Here is a 26278-nt window from a genome sequence, read left to right as displayed (position 1 = left end):
AATATTATTGAAAATATATACGTTTGGATGGAAAAGCACAGTACTTGGTAAATCCAGGATGGTAGGGGATTTCTGTGGTAATTTAGAGGAAATTAGTAAAACACCATTTAATTATTAAAGAGCAAAACTTACATAATACTTTGCAAGGTCACACACTTCCTGAGCTCTCATTATCCTGATTGCTCATTGGGGGCGGGGGGCGGGGGCAGTCTACCTTTTACATTATGACTTTTCTCTAGCAAATGTGGAACACGGGGCTTGGATTTTACACATTATTTATGACTTTGTAATAGATATCTCCTCTCCACTTGCATTCAATATTTATTCTGAACTTCCTCTTTTAAAAATAAAGAGTCTGTTCAGACAACAACAGGATATATAAGGGTAAAGGCTGGTAATTATGAGACACTACAGTTTGCTATGGTAGAGGGGCAGAAAGGGATCACTTTAAAATCTAACAGGTTTCTAAGAATTAATGAAGAGTGCTGCCTAAGATAGAGGAAGAGTTTAGGGAGAGAATTGTCTTTAGATTTAAATTAGATTCTGTGACTTATAAATTATCATTTTACTCACCGAGCATTAAAGGTTTTCCTCCCTGGCTCCAAAGATACCATCTTATTCCAAAGGGAGTTCCCTCGCGGTCCAGTGGTTAGGACTCCGCGCTTCCACTGCCGAGGGCGCGGGTTCCATCCCTGGTCGGGGAACTAAGATCCTGCACAGCCGCAAGGCGAGGCCCCCATCCCCACCCCCAGATGTTCCAAAGGTTTTCTGTAAGTACAGAAATGCCTGTCACTGGCAGGCTCAGAGCAGCAAGGTCAAGGGTGGGTAGGTAGCTAGAGAGGTAGGTAATTAAGAGGAAAGAAAGGAGAGGGAGGAAGGGAGGAAGATTACTTACCTAGATGTGGTTAAATGTGATCTCTGAGAGCCAGAGTGCCTGGGTTCAAATCCTCATCCACTATTTGCTAGCTCTTTGTCTTGATCAAGTTACTCTATTTCTTATGCCTTAGATTACTCATCTGTAAAATGGAGACATTACTAGTACCTACTGCAAGATATATTTATGAGGGATGTATGTGTTAATATATGTGAAGCACTTAGTAACAGTGTCTTGTATCTGACAAGGGCTATAGAGAGAAGTTAGCTACAGTGATTTTATTATAGATGGAGGTGATGAGTTTAAGTAAAAGTTAGGAAATTGAGGTGATGATTCTGCTTTGTGCCTCTTCATTGGCTGCTTCCCCAAATGTACCCTTGTCAGTGTTGTATGTAATAAACATGGGTGCTTGAAGTCTGTGGTCTCCTCATGTCTGCCTGTGACACAGGAAGGTGGAGAGCACTAGAAGGACTGCTTTTGTGACAAATATAAATTTTAAAGTAAAAAAAAAAGTATCCCTGGCTTGAGTAAAGCTTGGGAAGGAAGGAGTTGGTTGGATATGGCATAGGGTTATACTTTAATTTATTGGGTAAATCTCTCTGTCACTTTGAGAAGTTAGAGACAAGCTCTGTAGTAGGCATAATTAACATATAATATTGTAAAGCTTCTGGATTAACTCATGCAGTGCTGATGCTGGAACCCTAGATTCTGAAAAAAAAAGTTAGTAGATCTGATCCACGCCCACCTCTCTCTTCTTGAGTCAGTGTTCCCTGTCATGATGAACATTTCCAAGAAGTAGGGACTCAGTCCCGCATATCCCCAATAAGGGTGAGCCTAAAGACTGTGATTAAATAGGGGCAAAGGGGGTGAGCTAGGGTAAGGGTGAGAGGAGATCCCACTGCAGCCCAGCCTGGCCAATTTAAACCCTCTGAAGTTCCTGCTAACCTGAGAAAGGAGGGGAAAATTCGTTTTACTTCAAAACAATCATCCCTGGGGCTTCCCTGGTGGCGCAGTGGTTGAGAGTCCGCCTGCCGATGCAGGGGACATGGGTTCGTGCCCCGGTCCGGGAAGATCCCACATGCCGCGGAGCAGCTGGGCCCGTGAGCCATGGCCGTTGAGCCTGCACATCCCGAGCCTGTGCTCCGCAACGGGAGAGGCCACAACAGTGAGAGGCCCGCGTACCACAAAAACAAAAAAACAAAAAAACAATCATCCCAAAGCACTTCATTCTCTCTTGGGTTCCTTTCTGTAATACCATGTACCTGGCTCTTACTACTGTATTTAAGATGTCTGCTGCCTTGCCTGTGTCCACGTTAAATAGCTATACTATGTAAGCAGGAAGTACTTGACATATGATTTAAATGAGGGTAGGTATATGCTTTAAGAGTGTATCCCACTAGACATCTAATGGATTCCAAGCTTAATTTTTATAATAAGTAATAATAAATATACTTTCCCTTGTAAGACAGGGACCGTGCAGGATGGTCCCCCGCCGCTCTGGCCACACACACACATTTTCCTTCCCTGCTGTTTCTTCTCTTTAGCTCTTTCATAATCTAACATACTATATATTTTACTGATCTATTCATTCAATGTCTGTCTCCCCCGATGAGATTATAGGGTTCACGAGGGCAGGGATTTTTGTCTGTTTTGCTTACTGTTATAGCCCCAGTACCTAGAACAGTGCCTGCCACTTAGAAGGTACTTGATAATATTGATTGAGTGAATGAAATACACAAATATTAGTTATTATAATTTTACTCTTTAAAGCAATTGTACCAGTTGAGAAGATAACGTTTAAAATTTTTAAATGAAAGCCCTCAGATCCTTTTCTGATGTCCAGATACGATAAACTCGTCAGCCCAGGTATGGCAATGTCCATTATCTAATTCTTCCTGTTGATACCGTTAATGGGATATTTAACAAATTAACCGAAAGAGAATACATAAAAGTAGAAAAAGACTCTTTGGTCTAAAGTAGTGGTGGAAGAGGGCGGGTAAAGGGATGTTAACAACGCATGCAGCTGAGGCCAAGGCATGCATATGTTGCGTGTATGTGGAAACCAAAAGCTGTCTTGGAGGCGTTAATCCTTTTATAATATTGCCATTCTTCTGGTGGGTTCTGTGTTTATCACATACATTCTTTAGGAGGACTCTCATATGTACACCTGCATGCCTTCAGCTCTTTGAACTCACTTTTCCAATGTCGGTTAGTTAGTGTCATGACCAACAATTGTTGCTGACACCACCAGTACAGATACATGGCATCAGTGCCAGTAATCGGCACTTTTTCAGATGAAAACTAGTACCTCAGTGTGTGTGTGTGTGTGTGTGTGTGTGTGTGTGTGTGTGTGTGTGCAGTTTCTTCCTCTTATGCTTTAGTCATGCATTAATACAATGCCCAATTTCAGCAAGGTTTTGAAATTCTAAATACATAGTGTAAAATTTACTTCTGGAAAACTATATACTGCTATTAAATAAAGAGCAAACACACATTTACTTGATCTTTACATCGGCTATATCTTTAAGCCTTTAGGTAAGTGAAAATAAAAAAGAATGTTCTCTTAGTAGGATGTAAAAGGGACTTTAATAGATATTACCTATATTTAAAATAGCCCACATAACAATTTCCTGGCTTCTTACCAGGTCTTCACTCATGCTCCAATTTCTCTTCTCCCAGGCCTGTCTGAATCTTCTTATTCCTTTTTCCAGATCTACCTTAGAGCTCATCTTGTCTCAAGCTTCTGTTTTGCACCTGTATTTTTTTTTTTTCTCTCTACTGTCTCAGATCTCAGATTTGCCTGCTGTCAGTCCACTCTAAAAACAAAGTTGCCTTGTTAAAACAAAGGATGCTCTTCCAGGGATGACCAAGGCACACCAGAGCTATCAGAAGTTAAGGCAGCAAATGTAACATGTGTCTACTCTGATGCCACTGACACACAGTTTTTATACTGATACATCTCCCTACATCCAGGGCTATGTAATAGGAGTCAGTGTCACTACCAGTAGAAGGGATGACTTTTACTTTTTTTGTGTACTTGTCTATATTGTGTGCATTTATAATAACTTGTGTGCATTGTTTTTGCCAAGACCGTAGATATCTGTGTGCCATATATGTATTTTTTAAATTAACTCTGTTCAAAGCAAAAGTAGGGAGAAGTTGCTCATTTTTGTTTAGGGCAGGCGGTAGTTTTAATGATTGCTTTTAGATATCCAGTGAAAAGCTGCCCTGTCCTTACCACCTTACTCTTAAAATTTATCATCCTGAGTTGGTTTGTTTCCTATGTTTTTGCATTCTTGGTAATGGTTGGTATAAGAATTCACACATAAACAAACACACACACACACTCTATCTCTCTCTCTCTCTGTCACCCACTTGACCGACACCCATTCATACACCAAACCTCCAAACCAAAAATATTCTTCCTAATGCTTAAAGCATGTCACACATCCAGAATTGATAAAAATTCTTATATAATATACTCAATTACTCTTATATACAAGGCAGATTTTCTGGGTTCCTTTTGTAGTCAAAAGGAATTTAGTCTAAAGTCGATAGTTTTTTGGAAACACTGCCTTAGTATCGTTGAAAAATTGCTTCCATTTTCCTTTCATCAGAACCTGGCAATTTAGTTTTATACAATATTTAACATGATTATAATCTTAGACTTGTTCTGGATTTTGACCCTTTACTAAGTAACCTGCTGATAATTTTCTTGTCACTACTGATAGCTTTAGATTATTTCATTTGGGAGTAATAAAACTGTTTCTCTTAAAAAAATATAGGTAGATAAACAGATTTAAAACTTTCTTGTCACTCTGGCCTTTTTACTTCCCATCCTGGCTACTTCAAATTGCTAAAGTTTATGGGATTTAATAAGGTTCGCAATTACAGAATAACAACTAAGGGAAAACTTGAGGTCACAAGTTTGAAATGTTTGTTTTAGGAAGAGTTTCAGATTTGTTCCTCTCTTTGAACGCTGTGGAGCTCATGTTAATCCTGGTTCAGGTGGTCCCAGATGTCACAGGTTAGCTTTCAGGGACCCTCCTCCAGCCCATCTTCTGGTCCCTTCTCCCCTCGTCTCCCAGCTGCCTGAACTGACAAACTCAACCCCCAGAGTGGGTTCCATCTCTTCACTGCTTGAAGAGGAGTGTATTTACTCTGCTTAAGTGCTTCAGGTCCTGCTGATCCATTGTTATGTACGGACTGTTTTTATTATGCATGAATCATGTTTTACCACTCCTTTTTCTTTCTCTGTCCCTTCTGTTTTTCTCTGCCTGTTACCAATAAATCCATTTCCAGTTCCAAATGGATGAAGTAAAAAAAATGAGGGTTTAGTTCTTATATAATTTTTGCCTCTATCTTTTTTCTGCCAGGCTTATCATAAACCCAATTATTGGTACTGATTAGTAGAAAAGATGAAGGACACTCACTCCAAGTTACCTACCCCAGATACAATGAAAAGAAAAAAAACCAATATTTGCTAAAAATAGAACATTTCTAAGAGATCATAGTAGTATTTTTTGAGTACTTTCTGTATGCCAGGAAGTTTTCTAAGCACTTTCTATGTGTGTTCATATATAAAGTGTTTAGAACTCAACAACTCAAGTGAAGTAAGAATTACTGTTTTCTTTGTCTACAGCAAGCAGAACAATGTAGTGGACATCCATCTTGTTTCTAGGAAGGTGAATTTAAAAAATCATTTGTTTCCTTTTAGTCAGTATTGGTGTATGAATAAAATATTTCAGTTAAATTTCCTTCTCTATGAAATGTCAGAGCTTTTGTCTTCTTGGGTCTTCCCCAGATCCATTTGTTACAGTAGGTTTGCTATCAAATTTTCAGGCTGCTGTTGAGCGTTTTGTATCTGGCAATTTTAACACCTCCCTTCTTTCTGTACCACCCACTCAAGTTCATTTCAGGTGCCCTTAGCAAATGACTCCCAAGGCCTTTAAGTGGCCAAAGCTCATTGACCAATGAGGAGAGGTGTGCCATGTATAACAGAGTTACGCAGTTCCTGGATCAGGAGCGAAGTTTGCTTAAGGAAAGCTTTTGTTACCATTAGCCTGTTGCATCCAGATTTCAAGACTGGAAAGGTAGGGAACACCTTATTTGTTGTAATTGGAAGAGAGGAGTTGGTTAAAGTAGTTTAGATCACGTAGAATAAACAAATGATCTGTTTTGTTTTTAACCGAAGGCAAAAAAAAAAAGAAAGAAAAAAAAGGAAGTTTGTGAGAATTTCAAATGCTGCACAGTTTGTCTTACCAGCAGCAAAACCGAAATTCCTAAGCTAAGAACATTTTTTTTTTTAAATTAGTTTGTCTAGCATCTCTTCACTTTAACAAACTTGAAAAAACTAGGTGGGAAAAAAAAGTCATGTTTTCATAGATTGCTGCTATTTTAATTATGAGACAAAAAGCAGGAATTTATCAATAATGTCCACATTTATTTTCCAAAGTCATTTCAGAGTCAGTCGTTAAAGAAGAAATTTTAAGTGACATGTGGTAAGGAAAAATGAGAAATTAATGGAATTAGCTCTTGAGAGTTACTGCACAGAAGTTAGTGATAATGACTTTTCCTCTGAATAAAGTGCTGGTATAAGATATAGACTCTCTTGTATCAATCATTTTTTCAAACCAATAGTAAACTTTATAAAATGGAATTAGTTAAGTGTAGGTTTATATACTTTAAAGACTACATAAATTAGTTTAAAGACTACATAAATTAGTTTATGTAGTCTTTAAACTAAAGACTACATAAATTAGTTTAAAGACTACATAGTTTAAAGACTACATAAATTAGTTTCACTTTTATTAGAACGAATAGTTTAGTTATAATTTATGTGCTGTTTAGATTTGTTCTAATATTAACTCAAAGAAACCAGAGATAAAGAATCTTTATTCGCTTCTTTCTACCTGGAAATGGAGCGATTTGGATAGCATTTGAAGCTAATCCTGAAAAGAAAAACCCTCTTCATTATGAATAAAGTATGATGAATCAATGTTGCGACAAAATGTATACATTAAAAAAACATATATTATTATACTTATTCATTAGCCTACATCTAATGTTTAGTATCAGAAGGTAAGTTTGAGTTCAAAGAAAAGTTTAACTGGTTTCCCATGATTGCTTTTTCCCGGAAATGTCTTAATATGGGCTTTAAAAGCTATAAATTTAAAAGCTGTAAATTTCTAACAGAAATTAGATAATGTATTTGTTTAAAAATATAATATGAGAGATGGTACCATCTGGTAAAATTTTTTTTTAATTTTTATTTTATATTGGATTATAGTTGATTAACAACGTCGTGTCAGTTTCAGGTGTACAGCAAAATGATTCAGTTATACATGTATCTGTTCTTTTGCAAATTCTTTTCTCATTTAGGTCGGTGCAGAATATTGAGCAGAGTTAATTTTAGTGTTTAGTTAAAACTCTATTTTTGTTTAACTTGTAAAGAGAATTTTTTTAGTGCACATTATCCCTAGGTATAAATGCCCAGTGATTTCAGTTATCTCAGATTCTCCCCTTTTCAAAAATTATTTTTATATGCTCCTTTAAAAGACTTGCATCCTGAAATTTTCTACTTATATTAGACTTGTTCATAATGCCGCCTTATGAGAAGTCTACTCTCGAGATCTCCCTCCTAAGTCTCTTGCTGTGGTTGACTCTTTGGGGGAGGTGGATGTAGATCAAGAACCAGTCACGGAGTTAACTATTCACAGCAGCCATCTTCTCTGGTACAAGTAAATGCTGTTTCTCAATTCCAAGCTGAGGTTCAAAGGTTTAGACTAACTTCACAGATCAGAGGTCAGGCACGAATTGCTGCAATTTGTAGTTCAGTTCTGCCGATATGACAGAATTTCACAGCTATGATGATTGCTTTTTCCACTTCTGCACACAGGCCAGGCTGGGCAGTTAACAGCATAATTTGTACAAGTCAGCCCTTGGCACCCAGGTTTAATGAGTAACTAGCTGGTGCCTTAGGTTTCACTGGTACAAGGTGCACATTATAAAAAGGGTCAAATGTCAATGCACAAAGATGGAGGGGGGCTGGGTAGTGATATATCAATAACCACCACCTGTGAATCGTACGTAAAGAATTAGTAACTTGCGTTAATTTTAAAAATAATTTCTCTGATGTGAATGTTAGCGTGTTTGTTTTCTTTGCTACTAAAAGAGGTAGATTATTTTATTAAATGTTAGCAAGAAAGATCTGACTAGAGATTATTGACAACCGTAGAAAGTGAAATTGCAGGCTCTGTTTACTCCTTTCATGGGGTCTCTGATTTCTCAAAAACTTCCCCAAATATGCCAGCTTTTCAAGAATCTAGGGAACAAATTGGGTAATGAGGTATTTCTGAGCTCATGATATTTATGAGTATCTAACATTCTCTACTTTTCATCCAAAAAGTTAAACTCCTATCTTTATTTCTAACCCAAGTTGAGAATATCTTTTACTGTTTAAAGTTGAATATTGAGACGCTTCAAAAAATTCTTAGGTGTTGGGCCTTGAAAATCCATGGGTTTGCCACTCACAGTTTTGACTGCTCATAAATGACTCTGAAGCTGCAATATAAATACATATAGAGTAATTTGTCACTTTTGTTATAACACAAATTTTAGTTTTCCACTCTTCCAGACTGGGGTGTAGAAGCAATCGGATTCTTCCATAGAGCAGAATAATTAAGAGCACAGATTCTGGTCTCAGACCTCCTGGGGTTGAATCCCAGCTTCATCATTTACTGTTAAAGGACCTGAGCAAATGGGCAGCCTCCTTCTGTTTAGTTCCCTCATCTCCAGGATGAGTATAACCATAGAATTTGCTTTGTGGGGTTGTAGTAATGATTAAATAAGACAGGGTACACGAAATGCTTAGCACGGTGCCTGGTGCCTAATAAGTACTCTGTGAATATTAGCTGTTATTAATATTATTAAGTTACATGCTTTGTGCACAAGCCTTCCCTACCCTGTACATCATCCCAACTTGTTTAGACTTGGTCTTTCCTCTGTTCAATTCAGGAGGGACACAAGATAAGGCATAGTTGGGTAAGGCGATCTGGGAATGTTTTAGATGCATTCTTTTTGAATATCATGGGGAAGCGTATTTTTAAATTCCTTGGTTTCAAGTCTAGCACTCTTCTGTATGCTAGTTTTCCCCCCTAATTGATTTGCTGTCACGTGGCAAAAACTGTAAAAAAAGATGAAACCAAATCATCTGGTTTCCTTTGAGAGTTGTTTTCCTTCTGCCCTTTGGTGAGAAACATTTGAGTTAAAAAAGAAAAAAAATCCATAAATGATACCATACCAGTGGGCTAAATTCTATCCCCGATGATATGCATTATACTTACTAGAATTCATTCTTTCTTTCCAGAAACACCAGAAATGAAAATCTTAAAAAGGTGATTTTCTGTGTTCTATTTCTTCATTTTGTTCCTATGCAACACAGAAGTGGCATCTGAATAAAAACGTGATACTACCAATGACAATATATAAATTATGTGCTTAGCATTAAAAAAGTAGTAACAATTCCTCACACTAATTAAAGTATGAAGCACCTACTCCTGTGCTAGGATTGTGTGTGGGACACTGGGATTATAGTAATGAGTCAGATCTAGATTCTGCCCCGGGCAAGTTTACAATTGCCTGGAGAAGACTGCTATTATACCAACTACTGTAAGATTAAACCATATAAAGTTGCCCATATTCTACCATTTTTGTCCCCCCCAAACAGCAATTTCATGAGGTTCAAGCCAGTGTATGAGAAGTGCTGTGAGGGATTATATGATGTTTCAGGAATGTTTTGAGGGGCTCCAGGGATGACCTCTGAGGAGTGACGTGTAAGGATGAGAACAAGCTGTCTAGGTAGGAGCATTGGTGAGGGTTTAAGGCACTGGGAACAGCAAGTGTTAAGGGGGAAGTGACACAAGATGAGGCTGGAGGGAGCAGCCAGTCTTCCTTATACACCTTACTAGGGATACTGATTTTATTCTAAGGGCAGTGGAAGAGAGTGTAGAGGTTTAAGCAGGAGGGTGACATGATCGAATTGTGTGTTTTTAAAAGGTCACTTAGCCTGTCTTGAGAGCCAGATTGATTGCAGCAGGCAAGAGTGGATGGGTGAAGTCAGCTGGGATACTACTGCAGGCATCCAGGCCGGAGTTGATGGTTGGCAGTTTACACGATGCGTTCAAATGTAGTGTCTCATTTTATCCTTGTAACAACTCTCACATGTGGTGTTAATAGCAGCTTCATTATACCGGTGAGGATGCTGAGGCCAAAAAGCTGAGTGGCATACGGGTGGTCTCACACTGCTGGTGGCAGAGCGAGAACCAGAACTCTGTTACTAGACTGTTGCCCTGGTAGTCTCCTGGTAGCTTTAGGCCCGTGTCCTAGCGTCCCTGGGTGTGGGCAACTGGTTTATCTTTAGAAAGGATTTATTTTTTTTTATTTTTTATTTTTTTGCGGTACGCAGGCCTCTCACTGTTGTGGCCTCTCCCGTTGCGGAGCACAGGCTCCGGACGCGCAGGCTCAGCGGCCATGGCTCACAGGCCCAGCCGCTCCGCTGCATGTGGGGTCTTCCCGGACCGGGGCACGAACCCGTGTCCCCTGCTTCGGCAGGCGGACTCTCAACCACTGAGCCACCAGGGAAGCCCAGGATTTGTTTTTAAGAAACAGAATTCTCATTTGTTGGTGGAGGAGTCAGGGTGAGAAAGTTATTTTTAGCCTCGGTTTATGCGTGAGAGTTGAGAGAAGCAGAGTGTGACATGGAACTTGATATTAGATTGGAACATCCTTTGGGAAACAATACATTTATTAATTTCACATACTTATTTACACCCTGCCTCATTGCAAAAGTGGATTTGAACTGCTTTCAAAAATACATATGGTAGACAAAATAAAGAAGAGAGGGTAAAAAAATCAGGGTAGGCAAATTAAGATGATGCCACAGGCGTCATAAGTCCAACAAACGATTGCCCTCAGATCCCACCATTTGTTGAAGAAGGACCCATGAGTAACTCTCAAGATTCACATGCCTGAAAAATTGAAAACAAACCAGTGTTCTGCTCAGAACAGCTTTTTCTTCTACTGGAATCTAAGAAAATTTCCCCAGTTGATCTTCCTAAAGACTTCATGATATAATGGACAATATCCATAGCTTTTTCATACAACAAGGAATGCGTGAGGGGTTGGAATGAATTAATTAACCCAGTTTATGCCTGGAAATAATTCTTTTCTCTAAGAACTGCCCCACAAATTTTACATGACCTTCAGTAAGACAGTTTCTTCCACAGTAAAACGGAGGATTTGTACTAGAGATCGACTTCTCAAACAGGGTGCCCCGAGACACCCAATTTTGTGTCAGGAGGAGTGTGAAGCCACGGGAAGAAAGTAGCATGTGGGTTTCGCTTGAAGATTTTTATGACAAAATAATATTAAAGTATTTATGAAATGGGTTATGTTTGGAGCCATTCTGGAAAATCGGATTTTTCTGGAAACAAATAGTCCGAAGTGTTTTATTTGGGGGAAGTTTTCTGTTACTTGAATAGCTGTGAAAGGCACTTGAATAATTCTTCTTCCCATCATTAAGATTTAGCACAAAACCATATAAAACCTATAATTTCATTTATATATTAATAATTTGCTTCCAATTCATAGAGTGTCCATTACCATGATATTATTTCTCAAAGGAAAAAATTTGCCATTATAGAGAGAAAACTTACAGTTCTGCACAAATATGTGCCAGGAATGGTGCTTTACAAGTATTTTCTCTGTTCTCCGTGCAGTCCTGCAAGGAATTAGCTCCACTTTATGGATGTGGAGACTGAGGCTCAGAAAAGTTGAATAAATTTGTCTGGATTCACTTAACTAGTAAATGAATAGTGCAGGAGTCTACATTTTATTCTGTTGCCTTGACAGGGTAGAATTAATTTCAGGACACGGCTTGTGTAATTTGCACATTTATTTTTATTTATGAAACACTGTGATGCTGATCATTAGGTATTATCCAGGATGTAGCATTTAGAAAATCGACCTCACAGACGAGGGTGAGGATTATATGCTTTGAGATGTACAGAGTTTAACAGCAATTACTCTATGATTTATTTGAGGGTGTGGCTTTTTTTTTTTTAGTAGATCATTGATAATAAGGATTAAAGCCAGCTCATGATTTAGTTACTTTTTAAAAAATCTTTATTGGAGTATGATTTAGTTTTTTGTTTTTTTAACTTTTTAAATTTATTTACTTTTGGCTTCATTGGGTCTTCGTTGCTGCGCGTGGGCTTTCTCTAGTTGCGGCGAGCGGAGGCTACTCCTTTTTGTGGTGCTCGGGCTTCTCATTGCAGTGGCTTCTCTTGTTGCGGAGCATGGGCTCTAGGCGTGCGGCCTCAGTATTTGTGGCATGTGGGCTTAGTAGTTGTGGCTTGCAGGCTGTAGAGCGCAGGCTCAGTAGTTCTGGCACATGGGCTTAGTTGCTCCGCTCCACGACATGTGGGATCTTCCCAGACCAGGCCTCGAACCCGTATCCCCTGCATTGGCAGGCGGATTCTTAACCACTGCGCCACCAGGGAAGCCCTGATTTAGTTTTATTGCTTGTGTTCCCATAAAGTTATGAATCCCATCGAACGCCTTGCCAGTCATTGCATTATAGAGATAGTTATGGCAGAATAATTTTGGAGCTGTAACTGACTTTAGAAGCCATTTATTTATTTGTTTGTTTATTTATTTATTTATTTTGGCTGCACCGGGTTTTAGTTGTAGCACACGGGATCTTCCTTGCAGCATGCGGGCTTCTTAGTTGCGACATGCGGGCTTCTTAGTTGCGGCATGCAGACTCTTAGTTTAGGCATGCATGTGGGATCTAGTTCCCCGACCAGGGATCGAACCAAGGCCCCCTGCATTGGGAGCACGGAGTCTTATCCACTGGACTGCCAGGGAAGTCCCTAGAGGCCATTTAATTGGCAGGTTCCAAATTGTGCTCTGTGGTCCTAAAGATCCTATGGTGTTTCCATACAGCCCCCGTGGATGATGGAGCAGAATGGGTGGAGATGCTTCCCCATATCATCCCCAACCACCAGTTGAGCCAGCTCCTGTTTTATTAGTTTGTTTCTGCATCTAGGTAAATTTTTGGTGGAAGAAAGGACGGTACACCTAAAAAAACGAAGGAAAACAAAACAAATAGTAAAAAACCAGTTGGAAAACTACTGGTAATCCAACTCTTTTATTTCTTCAGGGGAGCAAACTTTGGCTCAGCCAGGTAAAATAATTTGCCTGAGAACACAGAACAAGGCATGGCAGAGCTAGAGTTAAAATCCCAGTCTTCTAGGTGCTCCGAGTCTGGTGTTGCAGCCACTGTGCCATATTGAATCGTGGAAGTCATCTGGATCTTCAGATGGCTTAATGAGGGCTCTCCATAGTGAGGAGAGAATATTCCTGAAGTTTGGTAGATTATATTTTCAGATGTGAAATACAGGTAAAAATTTTGTGCTTAGGATATATTTTAACGTCTCATCCAAAATACCCTTATCTTGAACTTAAGTTTCATAATCTGAATGTTTTCTATATCATGATTTTTAAGATTATCCTAGGATCCCAAATCCTACTTTTTATAGTAGTCCATGCAAAGAACATTCTCAGAAGAGTCTTAACTCTTCATTTTAGGGCAGAATAACAAGTTGCTTTTATACCACTTCTAATCAGTTGGTAGTGGTTGGCTGGAGCGCTTGTTTCAGTGGTTTTTGAGACCCTCTTTGGATTCTGCAGGCAAGAATGTGATGATCCACAGTGATGTGTGGCATAAGCCCCCAGATGGGGCAGGGGGAGTCCATGAGCTAGATAGTATCATCTCTGTAAAGAGCACCACCTCTTCTTTTTGTGAATCTATAAGCATAAAATATAAGCTACATGTGTATTCATTCCTAAACATTGTGTTGTGCATTTTGGAGTCCGTGGCGGGGTGGGGTACGGATAAATGAGACAGAGGGGAAAATAAAACAAAGGAAGAAATTGGTTATTTTCTTATTACTGTTCCCTGTCTTTTCAAGGATAGAAGGAGGAATAAAGGGTTGCATTTCTTGGTTTGTAGAGACTATGTTAATTAGTAATAGTAATTCATTTTTTGAAGAAAATGGCCCCAAATTCGTAATGCACATACGAAAATTATATTCAAATAGAAAACATTCCTAGCAATTTTTTTTTTTTACCTCTTAGGATTTGCCTCAAAGGGCGCTCCACAAATTGAACTGAGAAATCCCAAGGAAGCTGCCTGAATCTCCTTGCATATTCGTATTCAACATTGTGTAAAGGACCAGACAAATCAAATTGGTGGTTTTTGGTAAGTACACCCGCTGGTGTCCTTTTCTTCTTCACTTAAGGAAAACATTAAATTTTCATTCTTATGAACCAAGATGTCTGCTGTATAGACAATGTGTACCTGGTGTATGTTTATGTCGCAACGTTAGTAGTACATAGAACTTGATAAGTCATTTGGTAAGTCATTTTGAACCGACAATATAAAATCCTTATTTCTTTGTTGTTTACATCTTTGTGGCCCAAGAGGAAAAACTACTGCTGCTGATATGTGAGCACCTTAGGAATTAAGGAAAAATGTGCATTGCTTATAAATGTCTCCCTCACAAAAAAAAAAAAAAAAAAAAGATCAAGGGTATTTCAATCAGAGTTGTCTTTCGAAATTTTGGATGCAAGGAAGGGTCCTTTGTACAAGCTATAGAAGATACTGGTGTGTTCTCGAACAATCCTTGTGCCTTCTCTAATTTCTGTTTCCTCACCTGTCATATAAGGTAAAAATAACTACTGTTATGTTAGACTCTCCAAATCATGGCAATCCAATGAATTACAACATATGTAAATATACTGTGACAACTATATAATTCTCCACAGACAGAAGGTATTATTATTCGGTGGGTGATAATCCTATGTATGCTGTGGCAGGGATGGGGGCACAGAAGAAAGAAGCTGCTCGTATCAGCTTCACCCAGAACCTTGGATGGGCAGCCCTCCCGGCCACAGAAATGGCCCTCACTTAGCTTTGAAAGGTAGAGGCTGTAGATCCCTGTGTGTTAGGGAGGGGCTACTGGTGACACTGATTGCCCAGCAACTCCCCATGCCCCGCCGAAGTCCCTTTTCATATCCTCTAGGCTGGATTCTGGATTCAGGGACTCAGAGAGCTAAAATTGTTTTAATTATATATATTTAATTGTTTTAATTATATTTATTTTTTTCTATATATTTTTTTTTCTTTTTCTGAAAGCATATTAATTAAAGGAAACTTGGAAATTAAAGAATAACATAAAATTATTTATAATCCCACAATCGAAAGGTAACCACAGTTAACATTATAGTATATTTAGTCCTTTTAAAGTTTTTAAAAAATTTTCATATATATTCTAAAATATTTTTTAACAAGGTTAACAGAGTTGAGAACATGAAATAAGTATTCTAGCCTACAACTGTGCTGGAATTTTTATAGCCATTTCCATACTGCTGAACATTGTTTGTTACATCACATATAAATACATGCTATTATGTTCATTACATTATGCTATAAATACCACAGTAGTGAACATGCCTGACTATAAATTTTACTCATGTCTCCAATTATTTTCTTGGGGTAAATTTCTATAAATGGAATTAATGAGAAGGAACTGCTTTTAATGACTACCGTAAAGCTCTTGATGTTGTCAAACTATCCTCCAGAAATGTACCCAATTATATTTGCCTTCCCATCCCCACCTATTATATATGACAATGTTCATACCACTACACACATGTACAGATTGAATTCTATCACGTTGAGAAGATGTAAAATTATAAATATTTCTACAGAAGCTCAGGAAGTATAAACCTGTTCCCTCCCCCTGGCCCAGCCCAGCCTTAACCAACACCAGGTCTCTGAAGTAGAAGACAGTATCATCCAATCGACACTGCATCCACCTTGATCTCTCAGATCTGTTCATGGGGGAAAGCACCTATGAGGCTTGCATTCATTCACTTGGCATTCATTACGACTGCTTGTGTTCATTTCTGTACTGTGTGCTTCCGGGGAACAAAAGAGCTTTTCTTTGTCTACGAGAAGCTTAATTCAGTTGGTGAGTCCAGACAAACAACAAACAAAAATACTTAACCTTGGATAGGTCACTTAACTTCTCAAGACCTGCTTCTTCTTCTTTAAAGTGAGAGGTTCAATTTGTCTATATCTAAAGAGTGTCTGAGGTGGTTTTTAGTAAAAATATGTGAGTACACAAAGTAGTGAAAACAGCAATTAAAGATATCTAAACTTTGAACAACATGATGTGTTGTATAATTTCCATTATCCCACAGTGAAAGCACACCAGTTCTTTAGGAGAAAAAAGTTTCCCTGCGTTAAATACTAGGAAAAAATTTCAAGTTAATCATATTTTAAAATGTAAAAGTAAAGTAATAGGAAAATCCTTCAAGATGGCCTCTAAGGTTTCTTTTAGCTCTAACATCTATAATTCATAAGTAATAGATAAAATAGCAAAGGCCGAGGACCCCCAAAGCAAAGGGATGTCAGTGGGCTTCACAGAAATTTGGAGAGTCATGACTAGGATTTTAAAGTGATCGTTTCTACAGATGAGTTCTGTCTAATGGTCATCCTCACCACCCATACACTGAAAGTCTGTCCTAGTACTGGTACTGTTCATGAATTTTAATCAGATTTTCAAACTTTGGAACACACCAAACAGGTTTAAGGAGTAAATAAGCTTATGAATATTTAGCTATCCTTCGCCATTACCACTTACATCCACCAGGAATGTTAAAATTGTCTGACTCAACTACTGAGATACACTGAGTAATGTCAGGGAGACTGGGCCAAACTTTGGCAAGAAAGTCTGCCACTGGCCATTGCTCTCTCTTTGAAGCAGACTGTCCCTTGCATTTTAACACACAGTAGATACTTCATAAATATTTGCTGGATTCCTTTCTACTCAGATTTTGTGCCACTTTGTAATACCGGTTTGTTTTGTACTCAGAAAAAAAAGTTACGTATATGTTGGAACAACTTCCAAAATCTAAAAGCATGAAGGAATTGTAATAATACCTCAGACTAGCTCTAATCTTAATCTTGGAACAAGGACACGTTTTGACTAGATTTCACACACTTGAAAAGTCTCAGTTGAAAAGCCAATATATTGATCATTTGCCTCTCTTTGCAATTTGAATCGTAAATATGAAGAAAAATGCTGCAAAACCTAGAACATCATTTGTCTAATCATTTTCCCATTTTCTCTTAAAGATTTGCATTCCTTCCTCCCTTTCATTCCATATATTAACTCTGCTGGTTTTCCATGACTCTTTTTTTTTTTTGTGGTAAAATATGCATAACATAATTGACCATTTTAACCATTTTTAGGTGTACAGTTCAGAGACATTAAATACATTCCCATTGTTGTGCAAATATCACCACCATCCATCTCTAGAACTTTCTCATCTTCCTGTACTGAAACTTTGTACCCATTAAACAATAACTCTCCATTCCTCCCTCCCCCCAGCTCCTGGCAACCACCACACTATTTTCTGTCTCTATAAATTTGACTATTCCAGGTATCTCATATAAGAGGAATTATACAATATTTGTCCTTATGGGTCTGGCATGTTTCACTTAGCATAATATTTTCATGGTTCATCCATGTTGTAGCATGTGCCAGAATTTCCTGCCTTTATAAGGCTGAATAATTTTCTATTTTGTATATATACTACATTTTGTTTATCCATTCACGCATTGATGAACATATGGGTTATTTCCACCTTTGGGCTATGTGAATAATACTGCTGTGATCATGGGTGGTACTAATATCTGTTTGAATCCCTGTTTTCAATTCTTGTGAGTATAAACGCAGTAGTGGAACAGGTGGATCATGTGGTAATTCTATGTTTAAGTTTTTGAGGATCTACCATACTGTTTTCCACAGCAGCTGCACCATTTTGTATTCCCACCAACAATGCACAAGGGTTCCAATTTCTCCACATTCCTGCCAACACTTATTTCTGTTTTGTTTTAAATCATAGACATCCCAACAGGTATGAAGTGGTATATTACTGTGGTTTTGATTTGTATCTTCCTAATGATTAGTGATGTTGAGCATCTTATGCTTATTAGCTATTTGTGTATCATCTTTGGAGAACTGCCTATTTAGCCCTTCGCCAATTTTTAAATTTGTTGGCTTGCTTTTTTATTGTTGAACTGTAGGAGTTCTTTGTATACTCTGCATATTAATTCCTTAATATTTTGAGAAATTATTTTCTCCTGTTCCACGGGTTGCCTTTTCATTCTGCTTACAGTGTTCTTTGATTCACGAAAGTTTTCGTTTTGATGTAGCCCAATTTATCCATTTTTTTCTTTTGTTGCCTGTGCTTTTGGTGTCATAGAAATCAATGCCAAATCCAATGTCATGCAGTTTTTCCTCTATATTTTCTTCTAAGAGTTTTACAGGTTTAGCTCTTACATTTAGGTCTTTGATCCACTGTGAGTCAGTTTTTGTATATGGTGTATGGTAAGGGCCAGGCTTCCTTCTAAAGAGGTACTTTTCAATCCCATCATGTCTCCGTGAAGGTGTGTGTCAGTTAAGCAACTGGCACACATATTCACATGTATGCTCATCCTCACTCACTTTTCTTTCTCGTGTAGGCTTTGGTGGTTTCCCAACAGACAGATGAGAGAAAGCTGAAGCAATTGGGAAACTAACAGCCCAGCAGGCTCAGCTCTTATAACTAGGATATAGCAGTGAGAGCTGTGAGGCAGTGGCCAGGATCAGCAAGCATTTTGATGCAAACATGCTTGATGAAATCCCCAATAAAAGAACAGCAGAGGTGCAGTGAACATTGTGGTACATGACTCTTTTTGAATTATGGTTTTCTCAGGGTATATGCCCAATAGTGGGATTGCTTGGTCATATGGTAGTTCTAGTTTTAGTTTTTTAAGGAACCTCCTTACTGTTCTCCATAGTGGCTGTATCAATTTACATTCCCACCAACAATGCAGGAGGGTTCTCTCTTCTCCACACCCTCTCCAGCATTTATTGTTTGTAGATTTTTTGAAGATGGCTGTTCTGACTGGTGTGAGGGGTGGGATAGGGAGGGTGGGAGGGAGACGCAAGAAGGAGGAGTTATGGGGATATATGTATATGTGTAGCTGATCCACTTTGTTATAAAGCAGAAAGTAACACAACATTGTAAAGCAATTATACTCCAATAAAGATGTTAAAAAAAAAAAAAAGAACAGCAGAGGTAGATAGCATTTTAGGCTGAGAAGAAAAAAGGGAGTGTGTGTGTATGTGTTGTGTTCGTGTGTGTGTGTGTGTGTGTGTGTGTGTGTGTGTTATATGTACATATACTTGGCAGCAGAGGGGAAGAGAGAGGTCACTCCATGCACTGTGACTGTGAATTTTGGGCTACAGCAAATTTTTATTTATTTATGTTCGTACAAAAATAAATTTCTCTTGGTGCTGCTTTAGGGAAACCAAACTAGATTAGCCACAGTTATGTGGGCAAACTGTATTTCCAAAACAGTTATCCTAGTTCTGTTTTACAGTGAACAGAACCTAAATGTGCTTACAGTGTAAAATGTGAAGGTCTGCTTAGCCTTCGCTTGCAGAATCTTGAGAAGAAGAAACTACCAGGCGGTGTAAGCTGCCAGTATCACCAGGACCAAAGGTCTGCCCTGCACTCGCTGCTCTGACAGGCTTGGAGATAACATTGCCCCACTCACATAACTCATAGTTGCAGGATTCTGCACATGAATTAGATCCTCAACATTAGAACCCAGTATTGGCAGTTGGGCATCCAAATCTCAAATAAATTACTGTTTATCTACTAAGACTCTGACTTCAGGACCTATGAGAAACACACTGTGACCCAGTCTGTCCCCTCTTGTTTTTCATGGGGGCTGGTTTATAGACGTAAACTGTTTGCTGCTCTGGGTCCTCATCTTCTCTTTACCATAAAAGGCGACTTAGAGAAAAAGGAAATAACTAAGCCTATTAAGTTTTCTGATGTCAGGTGGGATAAGCTAAGCCACACTTTCTAAAAACAGTTTGCAAGACTGGTGTACTATATTTCCCTTGAAGCATTAAAATCATTTCATACTTTATTAACTCAAAGAATATCCAGTATTTCCCTGTGAGACTGAGAATAAATGACCAGCTTAAATCAGGGGCGTTTTTGCTGGTATGCTAAGTTTTCAATTGAAATATTAACTCCAAGTGCACACAAGGAAAGTACAGACTGCGTGAGACGTGAACAGCAATTACATCTCCAGCAATAGTCCCAGGAGTTTATTATATCTGAAAAATCGTAAGCTTCCTGACACTTGACCGTTTTATTCTAAATGCCCTAGGTTCAGGAAAACTCTGGAGATATATTTTCTGTTCATTTCCATTCTTAAATTTCAGTCTATATTTCATGAGTTTCTTTAACTAATATAGTTCTGCTTTCTGTATAACTTTTATATTCTATGTAACTTTTATGTAAATTTCCAGTTAACTTTAACTGCCTAGTTAAATTATAGAGACTGGGAAAACTCGTTCTCCTTCCCCTCCACCCTCTTTTCTTCTCCTTCTTTTAATAAATATCTTTCCTAAGAATAGAGCAACTTCCCTATGCCCGCCCCACCAAAAAAAAAAACTCTGCAAATTCTACCTTGAAAAAATTAGCAATTTAGTATTTAAATGATTTGTAATTGAGAAACTCTCTTCCTTTCCCTAGTTTAAAACCATATATTACTACATTTTGTTCAAGTGGTGAATACCCGGTAAAAAGTGGGGTGTGTGTGTGTGTGTGTGTGTGTTATTTAAACAAGGATTAAAGCAAACAGCTACTAATCAGTAGCATCGCTCTATTCCTGTAAGTTACTCTGGGGCACTTAGTAACCAGGTATTTACATTTGAAAACCAGGGATATTGAATGAGAATTTAAGATGAGAAAGAGAAAAAAATAATTAAGAAAAAGAAATTATGAAGAAATATGAATAAGGAGGAAAGACGGCAATAGTGATTTTTTTTCTCCCCTAAAACCAGAGGTCCCAGTGCTGCTTCCCCACTTTTTCCCTGCTGAACAAGAGGTTGCTTGCCTGTGTGGCAAGACAGATAGGTAAGTGACACTACTGGATCAAGAAACTTGGAGATTTCCTACTTAGACATTTGTGAACTTCTATATTCTATTCAGTATCAGATTAGTTTGTGATTTCTCTTCCACGTCATTAAGACCCACTACTGCATGGTAGAGAACTGCTCGGGAGCAGAGAAATACCAGAGAGAAAAGGACCCTATCCCATTGTGTGAGCTGAAGCAGTGTAACACACAGCCTTTCAAAACACCTGCACATAAGAGAGCATATGGAAACTGCCTTCATGGTCAGGCACTGTCTTTGTGCCTATTTCCTTGTGGCGGCAGAAAATCTCTACCAAATCCCTGAGACAATACAGTAGAAGCTAAGCATATCGGCTCAGGCAAAAAAAAAAAGTCATGGAAGTTCTCCAGCTGCCTGACCAGTGCCTGCTTTACCAAGAAGTGTCTAGGGAGCCTTCGATATAGTCCATCAAACAATGGTTGGCGGGGCTTTTCCCCTTGACACTGCTGATGCCTGAACTGTGTATTAGAAATGCCAGCTCCTGTACCAAAGCTGACCTATCCATTCTTCAGTGTGCTCCTTCTGATTATGTCGACAGACCCTGGACAGTACTTGGCATGGCTATTTGTACACAGTTCCAAATGCAGGTAAACCACAAAAGTTAAATAAATAGATAAGTATAAATAGAAAAACATATCCAGAGCAATTTACTCGTAGTTATACATAATATTAAAATTCTTTTTGTAGCTTTATCCTACCATGTTTCTTATAAAAGGCAGTGCTCATTCACTGGTTCTTTCATTCATTTTTTCCTTTATTGAAATATTTTTTCATTCAGTGCTAGGCACTGGGGATACCAAAATAAAGGTCCCTGCCTTTGAAAAGCTTCAATTATACCTAATGAGATAAACCATATTCTTTTAATTTTTCTAATACATTTCAAACAGTGTAGAAGAAAGTGGAAATAGCCTAAAATGTCTAAAATCACTTCATAATAGAAAGTGAATTTGACTTTTTCTGTTATAAAGGGACCTCTCTCCGATGGCCCCATTTCTAATAGAGTCCAAGTTTTTTTTTTTGTTTTTTTGTTTTTGTTTTTGTTTTTTTGCGGTACGCGGGCCTCTCACTGTTGTGGCCTCTTCCGTTGCGGAGCACAGGCTCCGGATGCGCAGGCTCAATGGCCATAGGCTCAGGGGCCCAGCCGCTCCGCGGCATGTGGGATCTTCCCCGACCGGGGCACGAACCCGTGTCCCCTGCATCGGCAGGTGGACTCTCAACGACTGCGCCACCAGGGAAGCCCAGAGTCCAAGTTTTTATAATAAGAATTAAGCTACTGAGTATTAGGGTTTAACTTTAGCCATACTTTTGCTAGAAGGACCTGTTCTTTAAACTATCATTTTCGTTTCTCACTGTATGCAAAATAATAATAATAATAAACCAAATATCACCAGAGGAAGACCAAAGGTAGTAAAGGGAGAGTAATATTTAAACACTTAATGAATAAAAAAATATAATTTGGGGGTTAGTTTAAAGTTGCATTTTCATGCATATCGTCTTTGCCTCCCACTATAAAGTTTACTTTCTTTTATATTTTTTTTCTCACAAAGAGCCTATTATAGTCGTATTGTTGTGGTATTTAAAAATATTTTTAATTTCAAAAATAACCCGCATTCAACTTAAACATTTGTAGAAGAAAGTAACCCATGGCTTATTCAGCATTGAGAGTATTTCTGGCCAAATGCTATTTCACTGTAACTATTGCCTTGGGATACTTGGCAATGAAATACAAGGACATCAACATTAAACAGGATCTGGTTTTTTTCTGTGGTAGCAGATATTTTTTCATAGTCAGAACTGAAATGACTAATGTTAACCAAACAAAATCAGAAGGTCACACCTAAAACTGAAGCTAATGTTTGACTATGTCACTCCATTTCAGAGTCTTTGTTTCAGAACAGACAATTTGTCATTTTTCTTACAAAGAGACCTCTGATATTCTTATAGACTACTATTTGACATACCACCAGAAGGTAATATAAGAACATATCCCATAGAGCATGTACTCATGTATAATATGGCAGAGTAATAATAGACCATATTATTACTATATAACTTGCAAATATAGTTTGAAATTGGAGGAAAGGAAGAGCACTTACACATCATCATAAAGACTGTGTAAGCTTATGTTTGGGAAAGTTCACTTTCTAAATCTGTTTTGGCATAAATTCAAGAAACTAAGCAAATGAAAAATATTCTTTACACACAAATTTTAGAATTTTTAAAAAGCTATAGATATCTGGATCTCTACTCTAGTTGGACTGCCCAGATTTTGTCTTGAATATAAATGGACTCTATTGTCAAACAGAAGTTAAACTAGAGACTATCATCCCAAAGATAAGGTTCCTTTATTAAATTATAATTCCAATTTTATCACTGTGTAATTGTGATCTTGAGCTTAAGCACATGATCATCCAGTTTCTCCATCAAGCAAATGGGACTGATACTTTGGCATAGTTTGTAGGTATATATCAGTATAGGGAAGGTATATACAGGAAAGATAGAGAGAGAGAGAGAGAGAGAGATCGATTTTGTAATAACTTGAATCATATTCTAGATGACATAGGGGACTTCCTATCTAAAGGAACTCTATTATAAATCCCTTTGCAAATTAAAGAATATTTTTATAATAAAAATAACCATTCATCAAACTACCAGTTCATATATTCCAATGCTGGCACATAAAGTTTTTCTGTGAATATTATTCCCAGGTAACTTTCTTAAACTTGCAGTGGTAATTTGAATATATCATAGTTAATAAACAATATTTACTGCTCCATTCAATGAGTAGACACAAAGCATTAGTGTAGGTATACTAAGTAGTGATAAAAAGAATATAATACACAATTGAACAAATATCAAAAAGAACATAGTGTTTGCTTTTTGCATAATCATTAGCTTTAAAAATGCATCATTATAACGTTTCACATTTACAATGTCTTAAAGCATTTTCCTATATAAACATAGAACATAATAGCTATAGAAGTTCCCTTCCAGTTTATCCACAAAAATCTGGGAGTAAGTTCCCTCAGATTCTTTAGCTTTTAAAATTAAATTGTCAAGCAGAAAATTCGTGATTCTAAGCTGTGGCTATATCGTTCTCTCCCAAGAGAACATCCTTGAAAAACGTCTGCTATTTTGCCCAACTGAAATAATAATAATTTAAAAATTACATAGGATATGAAAATATAAAATGTAGTCAATTTGAGCATTTAATATAGCCAAGTACTTTTCTAAGTGCTGTATATGCATTATCATTTAATCTTCACAACAGCGTGAGGTATATTATTACCATTTTATAGATGGTGAAACTGAGGCTCACAAAGATTATAGTGACTGGTGTGATGACACTTGTTTCTCAAGCGGTGGAGCCAGGGTATAAGCCAGGCAGTCTGACTCCAGAGCCTGGGTTGGGTAAGCCCATCCCACTGCCACATCGTGGTCCCATATTCTCACTTAAAACATTTGGATTATGTGAATTCTAGTCCCTAAACATTTCCATTTAAGAATTTAATTCAATAGATTTTTTTTAAGTCTAAAAATTATCATTTGAACCTATTAACTACTTTATAAAGGGCCAGAAATAGGCTATGGAACAGTTTGTAGAACTCTCTGAAGAGGAGTGGGGAGGGTGGGAGGTGCAGTGAGGCATTTGGTAGAAAGGAATGGTTTTCCAACAATTTTGCTGTGGATCTGTGCTTGAGTTTCCCTTCAAATCTGTTAACCAATGTCCATCTCTCCTTGATATTGTTTTTATTCTGTTAACACTGGCTATCCCTAACTCTCCTATTACTAAGAAAATAGCAAAGGCAGAGTACCATGGTAGAAAGAGCTTGGACTTTGTCATCAGCTAAATTTCAATTCTGAGTGGTCTTGGGTAAGTTATTTGATTGCTCTGAGCCTCGAGCGCCTGATCTTTAAAAAGGAGGCAATAATAGCCAACATTTATCAAACCCTTAGTATATACTTGGTTTTGTTCTAAGCACTTGGTATATATTGTGTAATTTATTCCTCACAGTGACGCCCTGAGATAGTGATGATTATTACCACCAGTTTCATTTTGCAGATGAGGGTGGTGCGGAACGAAGACTTTAAGTAACTTAACCAATGTCATACAGCTCCATAGTTAAAGAACTAGGGCTCAAACCCAGGAAATCTGACCCTAGACCAGGTCTTCTATAAAGCGCCAGACAGTAAATATGGACCACACTAGTCTCTGCTGCAGCAGTTCAACTCTGCCACTGTAGCATGAAAGCAGCTGTAAACAATATGTAAACAAATGGGCATGGCTACATTCCAACAAAACTTTATAAGAACAGCCACAGGGTTGAATTTGGCCCTCTGGCTGTAGTTTGCTGATCCCCTGCTCTAGAGCCTGCATTTTAAACTTCATCTCATAGGGATGTCACAGAAAATCAAATAACTTCCTTAGGTGACTTATGCACATAATAATTGCTCAAAAATCGTAGCTATCATTAACTCAAGAGTTTTTAAACCATACGTTACGGAAATTCTTTGATTATTTGTGGCCCATCTCCTTCCCTCCAGGGAGGATTGCATTTAAGTCATCTATTGTCTTTTATGCCACCCTCTTTGTAGCATGTAAGTAAAATACACTCTCCAGCCACATTTCCAGAAATGCTAGACATGCCTGAAATCATCTCACTGTGCTAAATGATGGCAGTCAGCAGAGTGTTTGGCTTATAAAGATGCTCAATAAAATTGATTTTGATTTTCATGATTTTAATTAATTCATTCCACTACGACATCATCGGGTATTATGTTCGCAGTAATGCGATATGTGATAATGTAACTTTAAGTGTAGGAGGATAAGGGGAGCTTCACCTTGCAGAATTTCCATCTGTCTCTAAATGTAATTAAACCAGATGCGCAGATTTTCAGTCCTTGTCCACCTGTTATAGCTGGGTCACTCCTTGGGTTCTGTTTTGACCCATGGTTCATTGTTGCTTGTATACTTTATGAAGGCACTGTCATACCTTCGGCACTCAATAAAATGTTAATTGAAAGAACATATGTGTCCTCCTAGGGTTAAATAATCTTAAGTGGCTGCCCATCTTTGCTCAGGATGTTTGCTCTGCTCTCCCTCCTCTCCCTCCTTCTTTGTCCACCCTTGCTAGACTAGGAACCCTAAGGACTGTGCAGTAGTCACCACTGTATCGCCAAGCACCTAGCATGGCCTGGCATACAGCAAGTGTTCAGTCACTTCAATCAGCAAGTGTTTGATTGAAT

The 26278-nt window shown here is 38.1% G+C and overlaps 1 protein-coding gene across 3 annotated transcripts in view; it reads left to right on the top strand.

The window, feature by feature from the left end:
- RBM47 (RNA binding motif protein 47) overlaps positions 1 to 26278 on the top strand; it is a 163788-nt gene that overhangs the window by 113067 nt on the left and 24443 nt on the right. For all 3 annotated transcript variants that reach the window (XM_067735817.1, XM_067735815.1, XM_067735814.1), the window contains exon 3: positions 14075 to 14198. The gene's annotated coding sequence lies outside the window, so the exon portion shown is untranslated. The remainder of the gene's footprint in view (positions 1 to 14074; positions 14199 to 26278) is intronic.

Source organism: Pseudorca crassidens, chromosome 4 (assembly GCF_039906515.1).
Source record: "Pseudorca crassidens isolate mPseCra1 chromosome 4, mPseCra1.hap1, whole genome shotgun sequence".
Taxonomy (NCBI): domain Eukaryota; kingdom Metazoa; phylum Chordata; class Mammalia; order Artiodactyla; family Delphinidae; genus Pseudorca; species Pseudorca crassidens.
This window is presented reverse-complemented; position numbering and strand designations above follow the sequence as displayed.